Source organism: Sus scrofa, chromosome 14 (assembly GCF_054392235.1).
Source record: "Sus scrofa isolate SSC_HxYL_T2T_F1_AM1 chromosome 14, Sscrofa_HxYL_maternal_Yorkshire_Landrace_v2.0, whole genome shotgun sequence".
NCBI classification, from domain to species: domain Eukaryota; kingdom Metazoa; phylum Chordata; class Mammalia; order Artiodactyla; family Suidae; genus Sus; species Sus scrofa.
The window spans coordinates 127,457,616-127,474,172 of record NC_139396.1 but is presented as its reverse complement, the minus strand read 5'-3'; the positions used below and the strand labels follow the sequence as shown (position 1 = coordinate 127,474,172).

The window sequence follows — 16,557 nt, the reverse complement described above, 5'->3', positions numbered from 1 at the left end:
TGGGTTAAGGATCTGGCATTGCCGTGAGCTGTGGCGTAAGTTGCAGGTGTGGCTCAGATCCCACGTTGCTGTGGCTGTGGCTGTGGCATAGGCTGGCAGCTACAGCTCTGATTAGACCCCTAGCCTGGGAACCTCCATATGTCATGGGTGCAGCCATAGAGAAGGCAAAAATACCAAAAAAAAAAATAAATAAATAAATAAAGAAAGAAAGAAAGAAAAAAGAAAGCATAGAAAGATAGAAGAATGAGAGTTCCTGTCGTGGCGCAGTGGTTAACGAATCCGACTAGGAACCAGAGGTCGTGGGTTCGATCCCTGGCCTTGCTCAGTGGGTTGACGATCCGGCGTTGCCGTGAGCTGTGGTGTAGGTTGCAGACTCAGCTTGGATCCCGCGTTGCCGTGGCTCTGGCGTAGGCTGGCAGCTACAGCTCCAATTAGACCCCTAGCCTGGGAACCTCCATATGTCGCAGGAGCGGCCCAAGAAACGGCAAAAAGACAAAAAAAAAAAAAAAAAGAAAGATAGAAGAATGGAAAGAAATGGCACAAAAGTGTCAAAAATTGGTTGTCTCTTGGTGATTTTTTCCTTTTATTTTCTATAATTCCAAAATTTCATGTTATGTGGATGGATCATTTTTATAATAGGAAAATACCTAAGTAAATATCTTGTCCAAAAAGCAAAATGATAGAAGAATGAATTTTACATAGGCATGCTTTCTGTGATTATAATGGATTGGCATTCCACAAAATGGTTGATTACAAAGCATAGTTCTGATGGCCTAAAAATAGCCGAGAAAGCTTTTGTGTTACGGGATTATTTGCTGTGATCAGATCACTTTTTAGCATCAAGGCACAAGTAGCACCCGGCTGGAGATAGAGAGCAAGGAGGCAGGACTAGGAGGGGATGGCAGATGGCAAGAGCCTACAATCTGTGGGCAACTGGCCAGAAGCCAGGCTCCAGTGAGGGAAAGGGCAAACCACGAGATGGCACTGAGGATCAGTTCGCAAGAGGCATAACAGGAGCCAGTATTCGCTGAGTTTGTGCCAGGCACTGATTGGACCCTGAAAACATATAGACAGACCACCTTCATGAAACTTATAGCCCAGGGCAAGGGTTGTCAAATTGGGGGGTGGGAGAGAAGGAACAGACAGTAAACATTTTAGGCCTTGTGGGACCATGCTATCTCTGTCACAACTACTCAGCTCTGCCACACAAAAGCCATCATAGATGACATTAAATAAATGGGAGTGGTTGAGTTCCAGTAAACAAAAATAAATGGTGGCTGGATTTGACCAGTGGGCCATCATTTTGCCAACTCCTGATCGAGGGTGAAGACAGGCAATAAACAAGTAAACATATCAACATGAATATTGGACTGTGATCATGTCCAGAAGTAAGTAAGGAGGGTGTTGTGGTAGTGAACTGCTATAGGTGTTCCAATTTACCTTTTTTTTTTTTTTTTTTTTTTTTTAATTTTTATGGCCGCACCCCTGGCATATGGAAGTTCCCAGGCTGGGGATTGAATCTGAGCCACAGCTGCAATCTACACTGCAGCTGTGGCCATGCTGGATCCTTTAACCCACTGCACCAGGCCAAAATAGAACCCTCACCTCTGCAGCGACCAGAGCTGCTATATTCAGGTTCTTAACCCACTGCACCACAGCAGGAACGCCTATATTTTATCTTTTATTGAGGCATTATATCCATGCAGCAGAGCATACAAATCTGAATATATATATATGTATATATACATATATACATATGCATATGTATCTATATCTATATCTATAATGTACCCCAGAACTGCATCCTGAAAAATCAGAATGATTTGTCCAGTTAGAGTTGGGCAGAGGGAGGCCTTTCAGGCAAGAGAGAAAGCAAGTGCAAGATCCTGCAGCAGGAAAAGACCTGGCATTTTGCAGGAACAGAAAGGGGTTCCATGTGACTGCCCAGCTGTGAGCTTGGCATAGAGTGAGCCGTGTGAGTGGAGGAAAATCCTACAGAATTTACAGGCCATCGTGAACACTTTGGCATTTTATTCTCTGTGTAACAAGAGAGCAGTGGAGTGTTTTAAACAGAATAATGTGATCTGACTGAACGTATTTTAATATGATGTGTCAGCCAATTTCTTGTCTTGTTTCTGATATTTTCACTCTCGATGTTTGCTTAGGGCTGGCAACAGGGACTGGGGGCTGGGAGCTGAGGTGGCATGTGTGAGAAAAATCCACCAAAGAACACCATTACCACCCACCGTGTGCTGAACCACAGGCAGATTTGCTTTATAAAACGTCTCTTTGAAATATTACCATGACAGGACTTATTGATACCTGTCACTTGGCCACTTTAAGAATTATGCATTAACTATAGACAAGGGGAATTCTCATTGTAGCTCAGCGGGTTACGAACCTGACTGGTATGCCTGAGGATGCGGGTTCCATCCCTGGCCTCACTCAGAGGGTTAAGGATCTGGCATTGCCATGAGCTGCAGTGTAGGTTTCAGACATGGCTCGAATCCAGTGTTGCTGCACCTGTAGCATAGGCCGGCAGCTGCAGGTCTGATTTGACCCTAGTGTGGGAACTTCCATATGCAACAGACAGGAGCCTAAAAAAAAAAAAAAAAAAAAAAAAAAATCATAGACAAGGGCTTGAGAAAAATGTGAGCAGGGGGCTCAGAGATGGCATCAACTGGCAGGTTCAGACCTGGCAGCTGCAAGAAAGGTAAGTAGTGAAGTCAGTGTGGAGGCTCGGGAGTGAGGCTGGAAGGCCTGTCGTAATAAGCAACTAGCTCCCAGGCAAAGATAGTCTGAGGTTGTAGGAACTGGGAAGGTTTGGTTTGATTGTGTGTGGCTTTGTTCTGATTTGATTTTTTAAAGACGTGTTGTGGAGAATGGTTAAGAAGTGTCAGAGGTGCAAGAAGGGGTGGAGTGTGCATAAGTAATTAGAGAGAAACTAGCCTTTGGAGGTTTATATCCTTTCTCCCGTCCCCACCACTGCCCTCCTTCCCTCCTTTCTTTTTAATTTTATTTTTTATTTTTTTACGGCTTTACCCTCAGCATCTGGAGGTTCCCAGATGAGGGGTTGAATCGGAGCTACAGCTGTTGGCCTACATCACAACCACAGCAATGTGGGATCCGAGCCACATCTGCAACCTATACCACAGCTCACAGCAAGGCCAGATCCCCAACCCACTGAGCGAGGCCAGGGATCGAACTTGCATCCTCATGGATACTAACTAGTCAGATTCGTTTCCGCTGTGCCACAACAGGAACTCCCCTCCTTTCTTTTTTAAATATATGAGGATGAAAGAACATGCAGGTATTTGCATCAGTGGGTACCACCTTCTTAAAGTTTTCATGGAACACGAACCTACTAAAATGTTATTCGCTATTTGTCTCACATTTAAAATTAGCTGGCTGTCCTGTACCAGTGGCTTTGGTTTTGCTGCTTCAGCCTCAGGAAGCAAGGCTTCTGTAAGACCAGCCACCACCAGGAGGCAGCCGGGTGCTGTGCTGACGCAAGATGTCAGGTCTCTGGCTTCTTGAGGATCTGAGTCTGTCTTCCTTCTTCCTCTTCAACCCTTCTGACACCCACCCCCCCAACTTAACCACAACTTTCCACTGCTCACTGGTAATCTTGCTTTGTTACAATAGCTAAACTCAAAAGAAACATTTAGAACCCTTTCTAAATGTAATAAGAACCCGTAGTATAAAATGCATCCTGTCTTCTCAATTAATTGCAGTCATAAATTAATTCTTTCTTACTTTAAAAATCTGAATTTAGCTGGAAAGACTCACAGTTCTTATCACTTACCCCTTTGACCTGGGTGTCCCCTCTCCTCCCTGCTTTCCCTCCTACCCTCCATCTGCATTGGCTCTTTGCTCCCTCTCTCCCCACCCCTTCCTTCCTCAGCTCATCACCATGGTTACATGGGGAGCTGTTTCTGTGGTGCCCTCTTCCGTAGCCTGCTTCTGAGATAATTTCCCCAGTGAATTCCAACTCTTCCTAGTTATCTCTGCCCTTATCCTCCATCAATGAAGAAAAAAAAAATTTTTGATGGAGAGGGAGATGGCAAAACAAAGAACTCCTGCCTCTCAAATATCAAAATTTTTTCTATCTGTAACGAGGAGACTTTCTCCAGCTGATGTTACCTCTTCTTTCTGTTTTCCTTCTTTAGCAGGAAAATCCACACCTGATCTCATAGCTCATACTCTGGTGTGAAGCCTAAATCCATATTTAACACTTAGTTAGCTAAGCACCTTCAGGCCTTGTGGCTGTAATTACACTGAGCAACTGTTTTCTTCTTTAACTGCCTCCAAGTTAAAAGGGTCCCTTTAGAACAGAAAAAGGAACTGAACCAAGAAGAGGAGCTCTGTCTTATGGCGGAGACTTCAGTGTAGAAAACATCCACCTGGAGTTCCCGTCGTGGCTCAGCAGAAAGGAGTCCCACTAGCATCCATGAGGACACAGGTTCCATCCCTGGCTTTGCTTAGTGGATTGAGGATCCGGCGTTGCTGTGAGCTGTAGTGGAAGATGCAGCTCAGATCTGGTGTGGCTGTGTAAGCTGGCAGCTGTAGCTCCAATTGGACCCCTTGCTTGGGAACTCCCATATGTTGTGGGTGTGGGCCTAAGAAGACAAAATCAACAACAACAACAAAAAGAAAACATCAGCCTGCTCAACCTGGGCCTCAGCAAGGGGTTTTAGAGGGTAGCCAGTGCCCAGCAATGAGACATTTAAGCCAAAGTCCCCCAGAAGAAGACATTTCAAAGTGAGATGGAGTGGAAACATCTCTAATAGCTTTAAAGCAGCAAAGATAATTCCAGAAAGCTTTAGGTGTGATAACATGGAAAAGAAGATCAGAAACAGAAGGGTTTTGATAAGTATTTGGCTTTGGTTTCCTTGGTTTTGGGCAACTTGAGATCCTGCGAATTGGGTATTTTTCCATGTTCCTCATGAGGTTCATGAGGATAACCTACTTGAATCATGCAAATGTTCATTCAAAAGAAAAGGCAGAATTATGTTTGTCTCTCCAGTAATTCTGTTGAAACCTATGATTCATAGGGTCCATTCTCAAAGAAGACCTGAATCAAATGAACACAGTTTAAGCAACATTTTTTTTTTAGTGTCACAAAAATACTGTAACCCACAAAAACGCTTCCTAGAATCCCCCCATGTCCTCGCCCACCCACCCCCTTACATGGTTGCTTCTGAGTCTCTTCAGAATTTGGACTTCACCTTCAGCCTAATCTGTGGGTTTCTTTGTATTATCTTCCTTCCAGTTTTGCTGCATGAGAGGCTCTAAAACAGGACTCTGCTGGGAGGACTTGGGGAGAGGAAGGAACTGAATAGAAGGCTGAATTTTTGTTAGCTTCAGGGCCAGGGGAAGGGCTGGGAATACTTTGACAGCAACAGTTTTTCCTGGTTAAACTAACCCCTTTGGTAACAAAGTTAGTTATCAAAATAATTTACTTTAATGCTCCAACCCACTGGGACAGTCATCTCAACCAGCGATAACTCTGAGTGGTGCTCGGTTCTTTAACCTGCACCTGGGGCTTGATGAGTCTTGCTGTGTTCAAGGGCAGTAAAATTCAGCTACACAGTCATCTCTGGCTTAACCAAAGAAGGAAGGGAGGCAAGGAAGCAGGCCCTCTGTGTGTATGTATGACCCTCACCATGCTCACCATCACCTGAGTGAGAACACTACAGGAGGGCAGTGAAATCTATTGGGAAGATGTTATTCCCCTTTGTTGTGGGGTGGTGGACATTGGTGACACAGGCAAAGCAATGGTCAATCTGTTGGGGCCTGCACAATAGGCTTATTAATTAAGAGAAGCCTATCTCTTGACTGAGTCATCAGGAGTGTGTGTTCTAGTCTGCAGCTTTGCATTACCCAAATTGCCATTAGGACAGTTCCTCCTGGGATGAGCAGGCTTTGGATGGTTAATCCAGCCACTCAGGAAGCAAGCCAGTGGATTGATTTCAGGGAAAAACATCACCTTCAAGAGAGGCAGGTTTGGGGTATGGCTTTCCCATTGAGATAGTCTGCCTAGAATACTAAAGTAAGATGGTATTTAAATATTTTCCTCAGTTTTGGATTCTTACTCTGGCCCCTGCTCATCAGGCTAAAGTGGAACCTTGGCAACGTTTATTCAGCAAAGTTTTAATCGTTATTCCAATTCTTGAAGTTTAGTAGCCTCTGGACTCTGTTCTTGGAATTTCCAGAACAGTCTCAGGAAAGGAAATCTTTTTCCCCAAACCTCCTTTCCATTTCAGTTGTCCCTTTTCTGAGAACCACCTTTTGTGGTCCTGATCTGGAGCACAGATGTCCACAGCAGCTGCCACATGGTCTCTGGGGCCACCTGCAGGGGCAATCTGGTTCTGTGGTCCTCTGCTGACCACAGTGGACTTGTTCTGCCTGTTAACCGTTGGATCACACCCCCCTCCCTGCAAAGACTGCAGTTCTTGCTCTCCAACTCTCTTTCTTCAGCTGTGTTTAGCAGGTACCCAACCCTCTTATTTTTAAGGAGCATGGCATGAAGCCACATTGCAGTTTCCAGGTAGAGTTTATCTAACATGCCCGGGTGAATGGTTCTGGCACCCATCATAATGGATAATGGGTTATTTCTGGGAAGGGCCCTGAAATATGACCAGAAAATGACTGAGCTCATCGACTATGCTCTGCCTCTCATTCGATTTGTTGTCAGACGGTAATATCTCTTGACCTCGCCCCCACATTTTGTAATAGTTCCTATTTAGGGGCCTCTAAACATGAAGCCACTCACTCTAGCATAATAATAATTGTTATTGTTATGATTCGTCAGCTACAGCATCCTTGAAGTAGTAGCTGAGCCTTGCAGAAATTTCAAATATCAGCATGAGGTTGATCCTTTAAACAGAAAGCAAAGGGAAACAGATTTGGAAAGATGCTGAGGGAAGCAAAACTGGGTATCCTAGAAATAAGAGAGACTAGCTTTAGATACCCCAATGTGCTGGGTTATTCAGAACCACTAATACATGTAACATTTTATTTTATGATGTTGACTTTTTCAGAGTCTTGAGCTGGCCCCTCTGATCCTTCCCAGCACACTAATGCAGACTACAGGGCAGTGTCTGGAATGTGCTTCTGGGATGATCCACCTACCATGTAGCCTTTTTTGTTTGCCATGGAGGAGCATTTCAGCAAATGTGTGTATTTAAAAGTGGTCTGCACTCTGCCCCTACACCAGTGTAAATATATTGTAAGCATGAACATCTGGCTTGTCTTTGATGACTACAGAGTATATTGGCCTTAGACTAGGAGAATGAGACAGTGAAATTCTCATCAAAACAAGAGTGGCATCTCTAAGAGATGGCTAGGGTGGGGAAGGAAGGGGGCTTAGGCTCCTTTAATCTACATTTGGGGAGAAATTTTCCTTTAAAAAATGTATCCAAATATTATATGATAATAGTTTTTAAAAATCAAATGAAAGAATTCCAATAAAAACAGTGGCAGAAGCCAGGGCATGCTTGGTCATGGCTCTTTTTCTCCTCTGATACAGTTAAATTGTAATGTCCCAAGCAGTGGCTATTTCATCAGCGCATGCATCAGCATATGAAGATTATGATGACTTGAAACAGTGCTCTCAGGAGCATGAATAAGAAAGAAATTTTTATTATTTCAAGCCAGTAATATTTTAGCTCTACCAAAGGGTTACCACAGACCCCAGCCGATCCTGCCTGATACAATCAATGCAAGTACAGTGGTCATTCACTAGGGCTCTGATTTCAGAGGGACCTGGATTTTTTTTTTTTTTTTTAATCTTTTTAGGGCTGCACCTGCGGCACATGGAGGTTCCCGGATTAGGGGTCAAATTGGAGCTGTAGCTGCTTACCTACACCACAGCCACAGCAAAACCAGAACCAAGCGCTGTCTCCAACCTACACCACAGCTCACGGCAGTGCCGGATCCTTAACCCTGTGCACGAGGCCAGGAATTGAACCTGTGTCTTCATGGATGCTTGTCAGATTCGTTTCTGCTGAGCCCAATAGGAACTCCTGGATTTTTTTTTAATTGAAGTATATTTGATGTACCATATTGTGTTAGTTTCAATTGCACAGCATGGTGATTCTGTATTTTTTCAGATTATATTTCATTGTAGGTTATTATGAGATAATGGTGATAATTCCCTGTGCTATATCATTGTTACTTGCCTATCTTATAGATAGTAGCTTGTATCAGTCAATCCCATGATCCTCATCTCCCCTCCACTTTGGCAACCACATGTTTGTTTCCTATGTCTGTGAAAGACAGACCTGGATTTGAATCTGGACTCTGCTCTCTACCAGCTATGTGCCTTGGATAGACTTCTGAACCTCTCTGAACTTTGGTTCCTTCTCTAGAAAATAGTGATAATAGTAGGATTATTGCAAAGCTTGAATGACGAAATACATGTAAAACATTCAGCACGTCTTGCACCTAGTAAGGGCTCAGTACGTGGTAGCTTTCAATGATTAATGATGTTTTTAGCCTATTTAACATAAGTTCACAGGCACAATAAATACAGGAGGAATGTGTGTGAGCCAGCAGGTATCACATAGAAGGAATACTGCCTTTTAGGAGTGGTAGAAAGGAATAAGTTCTTCAAGCCTTGCGATGAAAATAAGTGCACATATGACTATTCTGTGATAGTGAAGGGGAAGGGGCCTTTATATCTGGTCTTCTAAAATAGTATCTCTGCTTGTTCACACTCCATTCAGAGAACAAGTCCTCTTTACTCAACCTTGATGAATTCTGGGCTAAAAATACTCCATTCCCATTTGGTGCAGTGAAATGTCATATCCATTAAACACCAACATACCAAATGCTGCTTGCAGATCCTCAAACCAGCAAATCCAAGGCAACAGGAAATTGTGATCATCCTCAGCTTGTTCATACTGCACATCTCAATAAATTATATTGAAGGATTATCTTAGAGCTATTTTAAATTATAAAAATAAAGAACTCTTATACTCCAACCAACTCATTTTTAAAGAAAGGAAATTGCGGCCCAGGGGAAGAAAGTGACTTTTCAAGGTCACAAAACTATAAAAGTGGTGGAACTGGGCCAAGAGCTCCCAACTTCCAAGCTAATTTTTTCCCATTACAATGGAGAGTAACAGAATTTTCAGAGCTGGAAGGACCCTTAGGATGGCCTGATCCAATTTCAATAAGCCTTAGAGATAATTGAGGCCAAAAGAATTCTTAAATGTCTTAGCCAAGGTAATGCTGAAACCACTTTCCAGAATTTTTTGCCAACTTTTATAATCATAGGCTTGGTGCTTTTGACATGCCAAAAGCCATGGTGGGTCCAGTGTGGTTATTTAGAGCAAGGGCCCCCAGATCCCAGATAGTGGACTGGGAATGGGCAATCAACCACAGAATCAACTAAGGAGTGGATATTTAATAAAAAATTCCTGGGTCCTATCTTTGAAGATTCAGTTTCGATGGGTCTGAGGTGGGGCCCCAGGAATCTGTATATTTAGTTTGCTTTTTAGGTGATTCTGGGGGACATTCGGATTGGGGAACCACTGTCAACAGAAGTCAATGCTTTAGGTTCCGTTCTCTGCTGAGATTGCCCTGTGACAGTTTCCAGCTGATGACAAGATACCTGCAGGAAAGCTTAGTCAGGGAAAGTCCTGGGCCACTAAGGAGCCTCTAGGATTTTATTCTGCAAATCCAGCCTCAAGGTGATTAGAGCAAGGAGAGAGCTGCCCGTGCCAGATGGAGATTGATCTGAAGTGGAAGCACATTCAGGAGAACAGAAAGTGATCTAGGAACGCGTGGTCTCATCTCCCAGGCACGAGTGGCCACTAAATCAAAATTGGCAACTTGACTTCACTTGGGAAGACGTCATTTTAAAATGAAGGATATCCGTTTAAATATTTTAAAATGGAATATTTGAGAGAACACCATTTAAAATGTATATAGAAATTATAACAATGAATCATCATGAATAATAGACAAAGATGGGAGGTTATGTTTTGTCAAGTTTCACAAAATAAGAGCTGGAAGGGCTCTTTGAAACCTTTTAATGAAGGGACTCTAGACACATTTGAGGGTGTGGCCTTTCCTCTGGTAACTCTCTAAGTAGAAGTTTGTGATAGAGACCACACCTCTTGCGAATGACTTTTGTTGTTTTGCTTGTCCAGCATCCTTTCCTTCTTTTCAATAGCACTCTAATTTTACTTCAGGGAATCACCCTTCTTCCTCATTTCATGTGGTTCTCATCCATGGGTTTCAGGCATGGGCACATGACCCAAGCTTGGCCAATCAGAGTACTCTATCCTTATCTGAGGCAATTGCTTCAGGGATGTTCACTGGACCAAAGAGCATCAGTCCCCCAACTTTTGCTAGACCTACTGAGAAAGAGATCTTGCTCCAGGGCATGACTGAACTGGCAAGAGGCAACGCTGTTGCTGCTGGTGGGTGTCTCTCTGTCATGAATGGAGAGACTGCCTTAGGAAGAAGTCAACATAGGGGAAGATAGAGCCAAGAGTCAGAGAGAGACAGATGAATGAAAATATCATCTGAGTATCTGTTCCAGATTTTTCTGAAGCTAGATGCATTTTTCTTTTTCTTTTCCTTTTTTTTTTTTTTTTGGCCACCCACTGCGTAAGGAGTTCCCAGGCCAGGGATCCCAGCCTCAGTTTCGATCTATGCCTGAGGCAATGCCAGATTCTTAACCCACTGTGCTGGGCTGGGGAGTGAACCTGTGTCCCAGTGCTCCAGAGTCACCGCTAATCCTATTGCACCACAGTAGGAACTCCTAATAGAGGAGTTTTGTTTTGTTTGTTTGTTTTTTTGTCTCTTTAGGGCCACACCTGCCGCATATGGAGATTTCAGAGCTGTAGCCTCTGGCCTATGCCACAGCCACAGCAATGTGGGATCCTTAACCCCCGAGCGAGGCCAGGGATGGAACCCATAACCACATCAGTGGTGAGAATACCTCACCACAGTATTCTCTCCACTAATGCAAACTTGACCACATTTTAATAAAAGCAAGATTTATTAAAGCATAGGTAATTTCCTAGAGGTCAGAGTCCCTCAATGTTCTTCAGTATTCCTCACTGTGAATGCCTGAATTTCACAGACCGTGTCTCCTGTAATCTTCTGTGTTGGAGCTGGGCAATGCTGCTGGGGTGGTCTGCACTTCGCTCTGGTCATCTGCCTGTCCTTCTCCTGATGAACTCAGCTGCCTCTGATGTCAGGGTGCATTTCTTCTGGAAGTCTACAGACAGTCTCAGCTCTCACAGAAAAGGATGTGATGGTGTAGGGGAATCCTCTGCCTTACCCAGTCAACGCTTACTGCTCCTACACAGCAACGAACGCACCACTTTTGCAACATGCCCCAACTCAGAGAGCAGAATGCAGTGGTCAGATGCAGGTTCCCAGGTCAGACTTGCTGGCCGTGATTACTAACCACATCAGTAGAATGGAGGTATTAATGGTATCTACTTCCTAAGATAGTTGGGAAGCTTATATTGAATCTACAAACCCACTCTATGACAATTGTTACTAGCATTTTACAGATGAGATTAACTTACTTGGGGTCGCTGAACTAATAAGTGGTCACATTGAGATGCAAACCCAGGTCTACTTGAATCTAAAATACATGCAGTTAACCATTATGTCTACTGCCCCAAAGAGAAAACTAATGTGGGCACCATATGGATAGACCTACAGGCAAAAATGGGAAAACATGGGTCATGTTTCACTTCTCCTATAGAGCTTACTTTTGCCTTTTTAAAATTTTTTTTGCATGCTGCCTTTAGTGATAAGCCCTAGTGGTAAGCAGATCCTTTAAGGGTAGGGACAACTTCTTGCTCATTTTTGTTTTGATTGTATTGTCTACCGTAATGCTTTGTACATAGTAGGTGATCAATAAACATCTTCAACAAACCTGTGCTCGCTGTATCCACAGGCATAGAGGTCTATTAATAGTTTGAGGCTATGAGTGACACTCTAGGTACCTAAAACCTAGTCCACAGAACTGAAGGATAGGAACCTCTTTGATTAATCCATGGAGACCCAAAGGACTAGAAGGTTTATACTTTGGGGAAGTCTGGCCATTTACAATTTTTATCCCCTGGGAAGGATCCATGTCCATGGCAGTTTACAGAGTTCCGAAGTTTTAGTATATCTTTTGTCTTTAAGCACTTCACAGCATGGTGTCACTGATGAATACTCTCCAAAAGAATCTTAACTTTGCTTCTTAACTGGCGTATGACTGTGGGCATGTTATTTAGCTTTTCTAAGGCTCAGCTCTCTCATCTGTAAAATAAGACTACTATTATAGAATTACAGAGGATACAATGATAATACAGATAAAGCACTTAGTATAGTGCCTGGGTTACAGTAAGTGCACAATAAAGGCTACCTATTATTACAATGAAGTTAAAATATTAAATACTGTTTCCTAAATTAAAAAAGTTTTTAGAATTGTTAACTGTGTGTGAGTAGACAATGTCAGGAAGTGAAGGACAAAGGACAGTTGTCCTGGGATCTGGCACCATTAAGAGGACTGATTTCTGAGACACAGTTTTGCTGAGAATTATTGTTAAAAGCATTAGCTAGGGAAGATGCCTGTCCTGGGCATTTCTGACCAGTGTGGACCATGGATGTGGATCCTTCCCTGGGGTTAAAAATTGTAAAGGGCATAGATTTTCCCAAAGTATAAAGCTTCTAGTCCTTTGGGTCTCTGTGGATTAATTAAATTGGTTCCTATCCTTTAGTTCTGTGGACTAGATTTTAGGTAGATCTACCAAGTGCGTTTTTTTCTTTTTCTTTTCTTTTTGGCCACCCCGCAGCATATGGAGTTCCTAGGCCAGGGATCAAATCCAAGCCACAGTTGTGAGGTAGCCACAGTTGTGGCCATGCCAGATCCTTAACCAAATGTGCTGGGCCAGGGATTGAACCTGCATCCCAGTGCTCCCAAGTTGCCTCCAATCCCACTGTGCCACAGCAGGAACTCCTACAGTGTGTGTTTTAGTAACTCTGGAAATATATTGTGTCTCTTTAAACTTCTGTCTCTCCCTGGTTACCCTCAGGGAGCAGGTACACCTAAGCAGGACCGTTCTTTTGAGGGTAATGCATGGCAAGTATTCCTTGTGGGACTGGAAATTTACCATAGGGAATGTGGCTGCATCTCAGATATGTGAACATGAAGGCTGCTGGAACTGCTGGGCTTAAATCTCTTGCCTTCTTATCAACTTTGCAGACTCTCTACAAAGTAGGACTGTTTCAGGAGATTGAGGGTGTGTGGCATAGAAGGATCATAGCTGCTAAGACATAGTCCTGACTCTCAGTGTTGTATAACCTGGTGGGAGAGATGGGCCTATCGACAACTAACCAGGAGTTCCTGTTGTGGCTCAGTGGTTAACGAACCCCACTAGTATCCATGAGGCCTCGGGTTTGATCCCTGGCCCTGCTCAGGGTGTTAAGGATCTGGCATTGCCATGAGCTGTGGTATAGGCCGGCGGCTCAGCTCAGATTGGACCCCTAGCCTGGGAACCTCCGTATGCCGCTGGTGCAGCCCTAAAAAGACAAAAAAAAAAAAAAAAAAAAAAAGATTAAAAAAGTCTCAACTAACCATAATGCAAGGCAGAATGAATTGTGAGCCTTGATCATGGTAAAAGCAATAGGCTGAGAAAGCCAGAGAAAGGAGAAATCCTACCTAACTAGTTGGATGAAAAGGACTAAGGTAAAGAGTGAGAAAGGGGAGTTCCTCTCATGGCTCAGTGGAAACAAATCTGACTAGTATTCATGAGGATGCAGGTTTGATCCCTGGTCTCACTCAGTGGGTTAAGGATCTGGTGTTGCCATGAGCTGTGGTGTAGGTCACAGGTGCAGCTTTGATGTGGCATTGCCGTGGCTGTGATGTAGGCCAGCAGCTACAGCTCTGATTCAGCCCCTAGCCTGGGAACCTCCATGTGCCATGGGTGCAGCCCTGAAAAAAAAAAAAAAAGACTGAGAAAGGGCATTGTAGATGGTTGGAGTAGCCTGAGCCAGGAAGCACTTAAGTGCTGAGATAGACAGGGATTGATGAGCTATGTGAATAACTGGAGAAAGGACTGGGCCGAGTGTCAGGAGGATTGGATTGTCACTTGCTTCACATCGCTGGGTCTCAGGTTTGAGGTAAATTAGACAGTCAGCTTGTTAAATAGACAATGCCTCTATGAAAACAAACAGGGCAGCATCTAGATCCGTACTCTCTGCATCCCTGAACCCAGCAGAGTGCCTGCCACAGGGTAAGAACACTGCTATCACATTGCAAACAGGAGATAGCTTTTAAAGATGAAATGACAGTGAATTACATTAAGACACTAAGGTAGAACATGATCCCAAAGCATGCAATATTCTGGGTGTGGAGCCCATTAGCAACAGCTAGAACTTGGTGAGTGCTAATTTGTGCCATTCTGTGTTAGGCACTTTGTGAGCTGGTCTAATCATTGCTTCCAACAAATCACTCCAAAACTTGGTCTTTTGAAACAACCATTTTATTATGCTCATAGATTTGATGGGTCAGGAATTTGGACAGGGATGGCCTGTCTCTGCTCCACAGTTTCTGGTCTTCAGTGGGGAGGATTTGATGTGATACCTTGCCAGCTGAGGGCTGAAGTCGCCAGGAGGCATCTTCATTCACAGGACTGGTAGTTGATATGGCTGTTGGCTGGGACCTCAGCTGGGGCTGTTGACCATAGCTTGGGCTTCCTCAGAATGGTGGCCTCAGGCTAAAAGGACGTTCTACATAGCTCAGGCCTCCAAAAGTGATTGTCCCACTTTCACAAGGCAGAAGCTTCATTGTTTTTATTACTTGGCCTCAAATGTCCTGCATCATCTCTACCACATTCTATTGGTTACAAGCCCATCCTGATTGAAAGATGGGGGAATTAGTCATCACCTCTTGATGAGGTTTGATCAAGGTTCTACAGAGCCCATAGGATGGGAGGTATTGCTGTGGCCATATTTGGAAAATTCAATCCACCATGTGTGCATTGTCTCATTTAATCCTTCTGCTGTCCTTGGAGTAGGCATTACTGTCCCTTGACAGATGAAAGAAACTGAGGCTCAGAGAGGTTATGTAACTTGCCTGTGGACAAAGCTGGTACATGGCAGGGCTGGATTTCAAACCCTTCTGTACCAAGCAGGTGTTCTCCAAACATATATGCTGCTTATAGGACAAGCGAACAAAGAAAGTCAGACATTTGAAGGCCAGTTCTCCCCATGAAGAGGATTAAAGGCAGGAAATTCTTATCCCCCAGAACACCGATATCAGAATTACTGTCTTCCCCATGTGGTAAAGAAATCTAATTCCTCTGCATAAGTCCCCAAGGTGTTGCTTCCCAGAGACAATGGAACTACTGTGTGTACCTCTGATGCCTCAAGTCTGCCAGATACGTGCTGCCAGTGTAGTTGCTATCTGTCTCACCTGTCCCTACCCCCTAGTTATTTGGCAGAAGTCATTTGTCCTGGGGAACAATGAGCTAGAGGATGCTCTGATCCCCTCCATGAAGGCAGCACACAGAACCAAACCATTTCAAGAATATCTCCTCTACCCTGATCCCCTTTTGAAATCATATCTTCCCTTTAAATTCAAACAAGGGGCTCTTCTTCCAGGAATTCATCTTTGATACTCCCATGATTCTTAAAATTGGAATTTTCAGGTGATATTTGGCCCTCACTGCATACTCCGTAGGTTTTTGTGTCCTAACTCCCCTTTCCGTCTTCTAAGGCCCCACAAGTCAAGGACTGTGCCCTAGGCTTCCTCAGTTTTCCTCCCCAAACCACAGAGATGATACCCTGTTCTTAATAGGTACTCAATCAATATGACTGATTTGATCAACGGGCTCATGAAGTTTATTATTAAGATTATAACAGGAGGACACAGGTGCATCTTTGAAAGTCGTTTTTGAGAGCTGTGCCAAGTACTCACGTACCATGTGATCCAGGAGCAGAAATTTAGAAAATCAGATATGAGTCTTGTAGGCACTCTGCAGTATGTCAGTAAGATATCAGAACTGGTGTCAGAGTTCCCATTGTGGCGCAGTGGTAACGAATCCGACTAGGAACCTTGAGGTTGCAGGTTCGATCCCTGGCCTTGCTCAGTGGGTTAAGGATCCAGCGTTGCCGTGAGCTGTGGTATAGGCTGCAGACACGGCTTGGATCCCTTGTTGCTGTGGCTCTGGCGTAGGCAGGTGGCTACAGCTCCGATTCAACCCCTAGCCTGGGAATCTCCATATGCCACGGGAGTGGACCTAAGAAAAGGCAAAAAAAGACCAAAAAAAAAAAAAAAAAAAAAAACCCAAAAAAACCCTAGTGTCTAGAAGCAAAGCATCCCTGATCAAATTAAAAGGACTTCATATTAGATACATCTGAGGCAAGGGCTGTAAGGTTACAATCTCTGTCAGATGATTCTAGAATCAGATATTTAGGAAGTCCCTGAATAGGGTTTTAAAAATCCCAAATCTTGACTTTAGCTTCTTTTATAACTTGAATGAATGATGTTTTTAACTGGAGCTATCAGATAGGAAAGGATGGATCTAACTC

At 43.8% G+C, this 16,557-nt stretch overlaps 1 protein-coding gene across 10 annotated transcripts in view; it reads left to right on the top strand.

Annotated features, from left to right (window-relative positions):
• LOC106506098 (uncharacterized) overlaps nt 1–16,557 on the top strand; it is a 206,884-nt gene that overhangs the window by 154,649 nt on the left and 35,678 nt on the right. The gene's annotated exons all lie outside the window — the stretch shown is intronic.